Source organism: Leuciscus leuciscus (genome assembly GCF_965113295.1).
Source record: "Leuciscus leuciscus genome assembly, chromosome: 19".
In the NCBI taxonomy this organism is placed as follows: domain Eukaryota; kingdom Metazoa; phylum Chordata; class Actinopteri; order Cypriniformes; family Leuciscidae; genus Leuciscus; species Leuciscus leuciscus.
This window is the reverse complement of record NC_138743.1, coordinates 17,996,592-18,008,603: the sequence shown is the minus strand read 5'-3', so window position 1 is coordinate 18,008,603 and position 12,012 is coordinate 17,996,592. Positions and strand designations below refer to the sequence as shown.

General features: G+C 37.3%; 1 protein-coding gene across 2 annotated transcripts in view; it reads left to right on the top strand.

Annotated features, from left to right (window-relative positions):
* Positions 1-5,421: 5,421 nt before the first annotated feature.
* The window catches only part of tiam2b (TIAM Rac1 associated GEF 2b), a 53,411-nt gene continuing 46,820 nt past the window's right edge, over positions 5,422-12,012 (top strand). The window contains exon 1 of one of the 2 annotated variants that reach the window (XM_082148446.1): positions 5,422-5,656. The gene's annotated coding sequence lies outside the window, so the exon portion shown is untranslated. The remainder of the gene's footprint in view (positions 5,657-12,012) is intronic. The other variant, XM_082148447.1, reaches the window with a different exon arrangement.

Below are 12,012 nucleotides of genomic sequence, written 5' to 3'. Positions count from 1 at the left end.
GTTCTGAAATATGGTCATCCAACCAAATTTCAATTAGGCATTTTACTTTATCTTTGCTCCAGGTTAACCCACGATTAATTTGCTGCTCCAGAGTTCATTTTCAAGCTGATATATTCTACGCCCTTGCCTAGACCTACCCCAACCCTAAATATTACACCTGTGGATCAGGAAAGGTCCAGGAGCTGGTTTTGAACCTGGTAACAATATGCGTTGCACCACGTGCCACGGTTGATCCGTCCGATCAAGGACACCACATCATATTTTGAATATTTTTTATTTAAAATAAATGCTTCTCTAAGCTAATATGCAATGGTAAAAGGAAAAAGAATGAGATCGGAAAAAGGAGGATTCCCCGTAAAAAAAAAAATTATATCCACTATCCTTACTCCACTGCTTCTGTTTGTCTGGCTCAACCAGACAATGGTGGGAGGAGTTAGTGTAAATAGCCTCTGCCCACAAGGTGGGCTATTTGTAAATAGACACTGCATTCAAATTACTTTTCAACTTTTGCCGCCCACACAGTACACAACTCTTATTTTACACTACACAACTGTCTGTTGTCAGTTCCAGTCAAAACACATTGCTGGTGTTGGTTCGCAGAAAGAAATCCAAATATCCAAGTACACATTGGAGATTCTTACAGAATGTCTTTGTAAATTAACTCATGGCGATTATCACTCACATGAACAAGCACTGATTTGCCACCAATTTCCGGCTTGTGTAGGCAATTTCCATTAACTGCTCATTAAATTCAATTCCATTTTTCCCATAAAGTGATTTAAGTCTTTAGATACATTTACTTGTCGACGATCCTGTATGATTCACTCTTCCACTTCTCCTGAATCAGTTTCTGACTCAAACATGTACGGCTTATTTCCACTTGCCATTGTGTAGCGTTTACTACAATTGACTGAGTGGATCAGGTAGTCCGAGCTGGTGTGATTGAGTGGAGGCGGGGACTAATAATGTGATTTGCTTGCCATGACTCTCTAACTGGTGTAATTTTCTGTACAACATCATGGGTAATGTAGTTTTCACAAGGAATTCCTCTGTTAAACATGATTATTTTCAAAATAAAAGTTGAAATAATGTGAACAAATGGCTTCAACTGAAGCATATACCATCAATTAACAACCTCGGAGCTCACACAGTTCTGTCTTTAAAGGTTTGTAAGTTATCAAAAAAAAAATTTTTTTCTTCCCTATGGAGAAAATGAATGGAGTTTTTACTTGGGTTAAGGAACTTTGCACTCTAATCTGTACCCAACCTGACACATTTAATATAAAGGACAATCCGAAGTTAATATAATGCAGTCCGAACTGCAATACTGTACATATCATGCATATCAGGGAGGAAGTTTTAAAGGGTTCCTGCACAGTGCAGCTGTTATATAATTTACGATTAATATACGATTACGATAAATATGATTAAACATAATCGCAGACAGAGGTGACTTAATACATTCAAAATGCTTCAAAAATGTTAATGAAATAATATAAACAATATTTGACATTTAAAAATTGCCCACGCTGCATCTGTGCTTATAGATCCCTGACTCGGACCGCAGATGTCAATGTAAATATTTATCCATCTGTTGCATAAACTATTCTCAAATGAAAGTAGTCCTGAAAGTGTTCATTTTCTAAAAGTGTAAGGATTTAATTTGGATCATGTGACCGTCTCAACTTGAATTGGTGACATTTCCCAGTTCTATGTAGATATTCAAGCATTAGAAAATGCTCCACAAACTAAAACAGAGCTTCACAAAATGTACTGTACGTTCTTCCTCCTACAATGTGGCTTCATTCTGTGGATGTGACATTGGCTCATTCATTGGCCTGCTGAAGGTAGGTTTTGGAGAGATGCTGAGGTTCCTGTGCATTCCTTAGAGGGAATGTGGTTTTGAGCTGTGACTCACTGTAAACCACAGTGCAGCAAACTTACTCGCGACTCATTCTTCTGGTTTGACTCATAATAGTATAAGAGAATACATTGCTCATTCTAACTAAACTATAAAAGCCTGTGACGGGTTTGTTCATTTTCCAGGGAATTGTTGTTGAAGCTCTGTAATTATATGGGAAGAGTTCCATGGTTAAGGGTGAGTCTCCATATAGCATACTTCTTATAATATTCTCTCTTTCCCATGATCATTTGTCTTTGGCTGTGTGTGTTCCATAACACACTTTTTCCCAATGTAAAATTCACTCTGTCTAGGCATAGGAATGATACGGAATTTAAAGTCCTCCTGTAAGTCAATAATTGTATCCCTTTAAACTCATCTTTGATCACCACAATTACATATTTAAACTTTTTGTTTTTTTTCCTGTGAAAAAACAAATTCTTCATGCCTTAAAATAGCTTGAATGCAACTCTACATCCTTGCTTAATTTACTATATGCGGAACCATGAATATGCTAATTAGCCCCGCCTCCACTCGCTCAAACCAGCTCAGAGAGTCACTCGCCAACTTCCTGAGGTAAACGCTGGTTGATAGTATCGCTCTTTACAACGTCGTACACAACGTTAATAAATGTGATTAGCCTTTTCTTGACTATATTTTCAAATAGCTAATAATGTGTTGCTAATGTTACACAAACCATGTTCTCATTCGCCAGTCAAGGCAGCTGCCTTCTAACAATCATCAGAAACACTTTGAACAACCCAGAACGTCAATGGAGAAAGGCATATAGTTCATCATAACATCGTAATATTCATCATACTCCCATATTGTTAAATGTACATGTACAATACGCTCTGTTTTTTTTCCCCCCGTTTCATTGCAACCAAGTCTTATGAGGCTTAAGTATACATGATTTTTAGGCAAATTCAAGTATTTTTGACCGATTCATTAAAAAGGTCCAGATCTAAAGAGTCATTAATTCAGAAATCTGACCATGCTGACCATGCTTGTGTGGAAGTCTCAATCTTTGTTTGTTTTTTTTTTAGATTTTTTTTTGCAGATGTCATTTTAGGCGATGCATACAATTCCGACAATCAACTCACAACTCAGCTAAAACATTTTTTCTCTATAGTGTAACGTGTCCACAGTGTATACATTAAAGAACCGTTAACCTAACATCATGACTTTTTTTAGAACATGGAACTGTTTCTGAATAAGAATTATTCCACCCTTCTGGGGCCTTTATTAAACTTCCCTAACAACAATTCCTTTAATCCGTCTTCAAATCCCACTGTGCAAACTTCAATCTTCCTTTATCCTCAGTGTCAATAAGACTCATCATGAGTTTCTTTCTGCCTCGGTGGAGTAAAACATGAATAATAATTCGAATTGGCTATATCTACTGCGGGCGGTTTGTTTCCCATGAGGTCTCTTATGTTGTTTCCATTGCATGATATGATTATACGTCTCTGCTCTTGAGATGTCTAACTCTCGGGCCCCTCGGCTATGATTCGGTGTGCTGTGTGCGATCGACATTAACATTAACAAGGTGTGCAAGATGTGAAATGTTGCACTCAGATTGTAATGTGGTCAATCCAGAGTGGAGGCCTGGGGTAATAGTGTTGTATGTAATGGTGTTTGTGTGATCAGCGGACACTGCTAGGGCTGCAGGCTAGGACAAAACACACGTGTGTATGTGTGAATGAGGACGACCCTCTTAACAGACATTGACCTCAATGAAAAGAAATGCAAAGGCAGAAATAACAATAGACCATTCCCAGCAAAAGACTTAACCAGTCAAGCATGGACAATATTAGTCTGGCTGGCTGGCTGGGTTTGAATCTCTGTGAGACGGGAGGTCAAAGGGTTGTTTCAAGATACACATTTTTGCATATGTGTACATGTGTTTTAAAAATCGAAATCTCGTTTTAATTTGTTGTTGACCATTAGACATGACAGCAATGCAGTTTCATTAACATTCTTAAAGGGGTTTACGTGGGTTTTGGACAGAACAGTCTGGAAGTTGTTTTGAGAGAGCCTGAAGTGTCTTGTAGAAATTGAAATCAGGCTTCTCTTGTTAACACATTAGATATCTTAATATGTGTTTACGGAGACGTGTGGATTGTTCCGTCTCTACACAGCCAGCCTTTAAGAACACAAGACATTAAAGAAATAGGTCACAGCATATGCGTTTCTCACTTCTACTGAAGACAAAGGAGAATTTTTAAAGAATAATATTGATGATGATTTATCAATAAAACAAAGATTAATGAGTTTTAATGCTGTTGATGTTCTTTAAGTCTTCATAAGTCATACAATAGTGTTGTGTTATGCCCAGAACACATTGTATGATTTGATGAAATGAAAGATGACAAATCGTGGCGATTTCTGTGGTTGTGGCTCCTAAACAGTGAGAGAGGTTCAAAGACGGACGTTGTCACGGTCTTGCGACTAAAGATAGCCTGAGATCATTTTCAGACAGTGTCATAAATTTAGCATGATCATCTCACAGTGTGTTTGCTGATACGACCGACGTCTACAGACTAGCCAATGAAAATGCAACAGGAAATGGCTTATTGATCAATGTGACATCCAGCTAAAACTACTTACTTCAAGCTCAATTTTGAAAATTGGCACACCAAGTTGGCCTCTTTTACCTAGCTCCGTAGTCTATGTGATAAGCAAGTATACTATTACTATACTATACTACGCGTCACTATTTTTTAAAGTAAATTTGCATTTGTCCTTAGACAATAAATGACAGTAAAATTTACCTGACAGTAAAATAAACCACAATAAAGATTCAGTGGAGAAATTATGATATACCGTGAAACCACCAGAATCTTAAAAAAAATACCGTTTTCAATAGGTGTCTTCATCGTACAGTCTATGTACGTTTATTAGATCCATGTCATACAGTGTGATTTCTAATGATCTTATAGGTTTGCCAAAATCACATGCTGTAGCAGGCATAAGGAAATAGATTGGATTTTAAGTTCTTCACTGTTTTTTTTTTTTTTTTTTTTGGACCACAGAAGAAAGTAGGTCATTGTCATTCAAATTTGGAATGACACAAGCGTGAGTACATGATCATAGAATCACATTTGTGGGTGAATTGTGGGCGGATGGATTGGTCAAACAAAAAAGAAAAAAGGCGGGACTTAATTTTATCCATCAGGAATTGATTGGATGGTTGTGGTTTGCTATTGGTGAATCTCATTATTACGAGGGCACGTGATTTAAAAAAAAAAAAAGATGTACAGTTCACGGATACATAATTTAAATCATTTTATACAATATAATCATCAAGTTTGATTTCCGCCAATCCCTCTCGGACCACTACAAATAAAATTGACAATAGCTCACTCATCGCGTCATAAAGAAACGATATTCCTTCGAGATCAGTCTGATTTGGTGAAATGATCCATCGATTCATTGACAGTATTCAATCGGACATCGCTGAGACAGTAAAGAAACAGTGTGTTGTTAAGTAACATCATTCACTTGAACAGCAGCTGGTTAATAAGTGAATAATATCGACAGGAATGCGAATAACAACTCAATGTTCTTCAGTGGGCTGTTTTAAAGAGATTTTGGAGAGGGTGGAGGTGTGGTTTCAGCGCGCGCTTTGGCACATGATGGTCAGTTGGCGTTCTGTGCTCGAGGAGAGAACGACGTGTACTTCAAGATAAAGCCATATTAAAGGATGGTGTTTCCTAAAGATAATGATCAATAGTTGTCTTCATTTCAGCTGTGGTGAGTGGATAACTTTTCTTAATAGTTCTGCAATGCGTTTGATCTTTGGTTCAGCGCTGTGAAATTTGACATTGAAACTGTCAAAGTTGAGCGTAGCCAACAACACCTTTATATTAGCCTACGCACATTTTTTGTTGTTGTTTTCGAAAACAGATTATATTTCAGTTTGTGTATTATGCCTATAACTAATTGTTAGATGTATCACTGTTTGACATGTCACATATTATGAAACAGTACGCGCCATCGTAGGACCGTGTAAAGTAGCATCATTATTAGACACCTATATGCATAGTAGGCTACTCATTTTGCCACGGACCTCTCTCTTTCTCTGCCTCTTTTTTTATTATTATTAAATGTACAAACAATAGGCTACTGAGCTCTTATTTTTCCTCTGTTACTGTAAGAATAGGCTATTGCACAGCAATAACACTGTGGCCCCAAAACATTTGGACACTTAAACTAAAGTTAAAAAGTATGATATGTCATTCATTAGATACCTAAATATCAAACCAGGTGTCATTTATTTTAAAGAAATACAACACGAACACACCTACACCATAATATGTCCAAAAAGACACTTTACTGTTTAAAATGAAGACAGCATATTTACACACTTTCTGGGTGTCAAATTAATAGCAAAGTGTTGTTTTTTTTATTAACTTTTGTTTCTTTTTGATTTTAAAGTCGGCAGACTCGGCATGAAACAGAAGTTGTGTTAGTCTTATCTTCGCTATTGTGTGACTTCCATCTTGCGGGACTTGATTTTGTCCATGGGGAAATGATTGGATGGTTGTGGTTTGCTATTTGTGGATCTCATGTGAGTGACAGGTTAATATGTCATCAGAGAAGAGATGTTGCTGCAAGAGAGATAATTAAAGATAAAGAGGGCACATTACTTTAAAAATAATAATAATGATGTGCTCGGATAAATCGTTTATAATGATGCAATATTCCATAAAAAAATAAGAACTTTCAATTTTTATTACATGGTGACTTTAAATGTTCTATTATTTTGTGCATCCTTACCAGCATAGCAACATTGCCTCCGCCAATGCTTAAGATTGGGGTGAGACTATCTGTTTGCTCTGCCAAAGGGAGTGTTTAGGACACCTGTTTGGAAACGTTTGGTTAGTCAAATTTGGTATCCACTAAATTTGAAGAACCTTTCTACCGTTGACAAAGTACAATCTGTAGATATGCAGGAAGAGGAAGAGGAAGAGCGCAGATTAAAATGTTATAGGTCTTCTCCCAATTGCCTCAGTATTGAATAAAATGTTAATAAGATTTTCCTCCATTTGTATTAATGATAGATAGTTAAGGTCTAAGTAGCGATGCTGAGCAATATAATCTCATTCTCCACCCATATATATTTTAATAACAGGGGCCTTAAGTTCATAGGAGAAACCTATTAATGATTTACACCGCGCAAAATCCACCGCATGTTGCCCCCTTAGAGTCCTCATGCGTCTTTATTGTGTCTTCAAGAGCCTTAACCACCCCCATCCGCAGGCTGTGTGTGTGCTTCTTTGTTGCCGCCGCCTCTAAGTGTTTGCTATGGATCTCAAGATCTCAAAGAGCATCCAGAGACCAGCTGGATTCCCAGAGTGCAGCTGAGGTGAATGGGGCTCAAAGCATCAGCTGCAGATGAATAAAGCCATGGATTTGGTAGAGCGAGCGTCTTCAGCAGCAGCAGCAGAAGGTTTATACCAGATTGGCTCTGTCATAGAAACGCCATACCATAATCACCACCACACACTCCTGCAGCTTTCAACTAAACCGGCTTTTTGATCAGAGCGGCCACATCATAATGGAATGCGCACACTGATACTGTATAATGAGCTGTAATTGGACTTTTGCCTGTGATGGTACGCATCTGAAATGCTATATTTGGGTTTCTCATCCAAAAATGTTTAGTCTGCTGAACTAAACTTAACTGTCTGTGATGTTTTTGATCTTAAAGGTTAAAAGGATGTGAAAAGATGGTAACCAGGGGCTTTCAAGCTCCATAAACATATCTTACTTGTGCACATTATTCCAAGTGTTCTGAAGTCTATGGGAGCTTTGTATGAGGAACAGATCGATTAGTTAGGTCAATGACATGCTCTTTATTTCTCAGTGCGTTGCTTTCACATTCATGTGAATCGCGCCATTTCGAGTGCAAACAAACTCAGACCAGGTAGTCTCGGGTTTGTTACCCCAGTGCACTCTTGGCATTACCAATTTTTCCATGCGAACCTTCCCCAGTTTCAAACTAAACTGCCGGGGTAGTTTCAGTGACCTGAAAATCTTGCTCTCAAATCTCATTCACACTTGGCTCCTTATAACGCATCAAGCCAAGTATGACATCAGTGTACGTCATTGGTTCTGGCGTGCCTTTAACTGTTCACGATGCATTCTCATTTCCCTTTTGGCCTACTGCAGTCACTACACACTACATTTAGTGCTGACAAGCGGTTTGATTCCATCTCTTGATTGTGACAAATTAGCTCTGTTGTTTGATTTCAATTGAGCGTAAGAGCCAGGTAGCTGCACCTGGACATCTGACAGACTGGAAGCAGCGTGCCAAGTTTACTCAGTGATGCTAATGCACCTGATAATTGTTGGTAAATTGTAAGCACATGGAGCTGAGGTTGGTCTAATGTTTCAGAGGTTGAATTCTGTCCAGGCGTCATTCGGGCTTGTAATGTGTTTGTGTATCAGATCTCCATCCAATGTTTTAGTCAACAAACCAATGCATTCCAGTGAGTGTCAACCAAGCGCAGTGAATAGTAATGATTATTACCGTTTGAAAAATGACCTTGCTAGTTATACATGCGCTGTCTGCTAATCCATTAGTTCTGGTTATGCTTTTCGACCCAGATTTTACATTGGACATCAATTGGCAACCCAATGTACCAACATTGTAAAACAATAGCAAAAATGTTCTATGAATCAAAATAAACTGTAAGCTTCTTCCCCTCCATTTGAACTCTTTTCCCTCCATTGGTGGAATTTTCTGGCAATCCATATTCACTGTTATAGGATAGGGGGCGCTACCTAAACATCTCTAGGTAGAAAGATTACAGAATCTCCGGATCCAAAAACAAGTGAAAAAGAAACAGAAACAAGCGATAGAAGCATTGCTTACACACATGTAAGCTAATGCGATCATCAACCATTAAACATATAAATCAAAATTGTCTAATGTTACTGTATGAAATGTCAAACCCATGAAGAGGTATAGGACTGTCCAAGTTTTGGGGGTGTTGATGGACTCGTTCTGAATCCCATCTGGAAGTAGCCTTGGACAGACATTCGATTTTCTCAGCTTTTTTGATAAAAATTTAGCCCACATTCAAGTGTTGATTAAAAAAAAGAATGCACAAAGCTAGAATAAAAAGTTTAGTTTTTTTCTGTTTTAAAGGAGGCTTTTATATATATATATGTATGTATGTATATATATATATATATTGTATGATATAGGCTATATATTGTACAAAAAATTCAGGGGGCCGTGAAAGTTTTGTGAAAATGATCCAAAATGCTGGTGGGTCAATGACGTGGCGTGTCAATTCTGGTGTCCAAAGCATATTCATAATATTAAAAATGTATACATTTTTAAATGCACTTCATAAGTGACTCAACTTCCCCCTCTTTAATTACTCATGTGAGAATTTATTATAAATAATTAATCTTTAAGGAACTATTGAGCTCAAAAGTCCTAAAATGTCATTCTGGGTAACTGTCCCGGCTTAAAATCTGAATACAAAAATACGACAAAAATGAAATAAATTTTTGAATAAAAGTATTTAAAATCTACTTGGGCATAATTGTATTGATGTTTTCAACGATACCTACAAATATAGTGGTAATACTAAGCTTATTTTAATTTTTATGACAGAAAGACTTTTGTCCCCAAATTGTGATTTCTCTAATGTCATTCCTGGATAACAGACATCAATGACCATTTTACACCATAATGCATTTTGGTATGTCATGTGACATAATATTGTATCAAAAAGAAGACCCTGAAGGAACACCAGAACATGTGCAAACGTCAGGAAGCGTCTCTTAAAATGTTGATATTTTGACCTTTTCAGTCACTGGTGCACTTTGTAGCAATATCATGTGTCCTTTTGGATAACACTGATAAACCATTTATAATGTTTTTATATTAAAAAACTATCTATTTGATCTAAAAGATTACCTTAAGCGATGATAGCTAAATTGTAGTTTTCCATAGGTGGTTAAGTTAGTGCCTGATTATAAAGAAAAATATTTGTTTTGTCATTCTTGGATAACAACATGTCATTCTTGGATAACAAAAAACCTCTGTTAGCCAGGACATGTCATCCGTTATCCAGAATGACATATGCATAAAAATCTAGTTTTTAATTAACATTTGTAAACTTTTAGGCATGGTTATTATAGTTATATTATTAAAATTAACATTATTTACATAATTGTATGTTTTTTGCCATATTTTTGCTGTCATTCAACTTGATTTCATATGATTCAATGAGTCACATGGGTCTTTATCATTGAATTAAATCATTGTAATGTTAATGGTCAGATTATGAATAATGTAATCAAATTGATTAATTATCAACATTTTATTAAAGCTTTAGTATAGCTTCTGGTGTTTTAAGGTCAATTCTGTCCTGCCAGATGCCTCTGTCTAATAAAGAGAGGCAGAGACGGTTCAGAGCCAGGATAAACGCAGATGCAGAAACTAGGGCTGAGTATCTTGGACAAAAGAGAGCAAGGTATTAGAGTGATGACTCAGTGGAGTGATAATGTATCAGTCAAACTTGAAATATTAATCGAAATAGGTTCACACTCCTATAAACATTCCTATAATCTAAACACGTAATACGCATGTGCAGGCCATCAGGTTCGCGTTTTTAAAGTTTGCGCAGAAAGAACTTTAGGGTTTTCTGTTAGAACGGTGTGTGTTAGCGGCCCTTAAATTAATAACTAATGATCTTTGCGACGGAAGTGAATCAATCAAAACTAACTTTAGCTGGACAATAACTTTATTCTAGAGCTGCTGTAAAGCCTAAACAATCTCTGTTCCTTTAATTTCCTATTATCTCTGTAAAGCTGCTTTGAAACAATCGAAATTGTTTAAAGCGCTATATAAATGAAGGTGACTTGCCCTATCTTGCACCCAGCGCAATTGACTTTGTACACCGACACATGTATCATTCCTATTTTGCACCTGCGCACAGCGGACTTTTCCCTCCACAGACGCACTTCTGTAAATTAGGGAATGAACTTGCGCTCCCGGGGGCGGTTCAGCGAAAAGAGGAGGCGTGTTCCGGCGCAAACGTTCCCTGGTGCTATTTTGCAGTTACAGAAAACAATTCCTCCACTGACCAGGAAAAACCTAGTCTAAAGTCAGTGGCACGTTATTCAGATGCTATTTAAGGGCGCATGCTTGGCCATAATGTAGCGTGAGCACAACGCGCATACACTTTGATTCTCTCATCTACACAGAAGCAGCAGTTCCCATTTTTGCAAACCATACATTATTACAAGGAAAAATATTCCACATGAGGGAAATCATTGTTGTGTCCATGAAGATGTGAAAAAATAGACATAAATCTAGCTAACACATTTACCCAAATTATTATACGCCTGTTTAACCGAAGCTAATTTGGGTGGGTTTCTCCATTCCCATACAATGTCTCTTTTACGGCCCTGACGAGAACGTCGTCTCCTCGGCTGTGAACCGCTCCTGGCGTGCGTCTGGCAAATCCGCCGTTATAATAGCAATCCGCCATGGAACAAGCGCGCCTGCTCTTAAAGGGAATGTGAGATGATGCTCTGATTGGTTTATTTCACGTTATGCCCAAACCACACCTATGAGTAATGAAGCGACTTCAGACCAACACATTTTAGATTTGCGTCGGGATCCGCGAGATCCGCCCACAAAGTTACTTGCGTTTCGCGTTTGATACTTGCATTTCAGATCGTTAAAATAGGGCCCTAAATGTTTTAGGTGTATAATGTGTTGGACTATACCCGTGGCCATTGTTTATTAAGCATTATAATTTTACAGATTTACTATAAATTTTACTGATTTTTAAATCATTAAAAACTTGTCAGTGTCTCTTACTTTGTTTCAAGTTTGAGTGTTGGAAAGAAAAATGATACTGATGATGGTTTTTATGGTAATCCTGAAAAATATTGCAGAATGTCCTTCCGGCTAACAGTATGTCATTCCGGCTAACAATGACACGGGCAATTCATTTAACCCATATTTGTGTGTTAGATTACACAATTCAGTTTTTTGGTGAGTTAATGATAAAACAAGTCTTATTTACTTTATTGGAAAACATTTTTAAACATTTTCCAGTTTTTTTTTTTTATTT